Genomic DNA, 210 nt, shown 5'->3' with positions numbered 1-210 from the left:
GCTACCTACCTTGGGAGATTCTTGGCACCGGAGCCTAAGAAATTGGTGTGCTAGTGACTGCACACCGGAAACACTGCACCAACACTGCTGGCCCGTAAGGGGATCGAACCCTCGACATCCGCGTTATTAGCACGGCGCTCTAACCAACTGAGCTAACAGGCCGATATCTTTTCAATAAATCTTTCAAGTACTGTTTCTCTGTCTGTCTAC

General features: G+C 50.0%; 1 non-coding gene across 1 annotated transcript; it reads right to left on the bottom strand.

Annotated features, from left to right (window-relative positions):
• Nucleotides 1-88: 88 nt before the first annotated feature.
• On the bottom strand, nucleotides 89-162 carry Trnai-aau. Its single transcript has one exon. It is a non-coding gene; the product is annotated as a tRNA-Ile (tRNA).
• Nucleotides 163-210: the final 48 nt, after the last annotated feature.

The sequence above is a fragment of the Penaeus monodon genome, chromosome 15, assembly GCF_015228065.2.
Source record: "Penaeus monodon isolate SGIC_2016 chromosome 15, NSTDA_Pmon_1, whole genome shotgun sequence".
NCBI classification, from domain to species: domain Eukaryota; kingdom Metazoa; phylum Arthropoda; class Malacostraca; order Decapoda; family Penaeidae; genus Penaeus; species Penaeus monodon.
The sequence above is the reverse complement of the archived record's forward strand: the minus strand, read 5'-3'. Positions and strand labels throughout refer to the sequence as shown.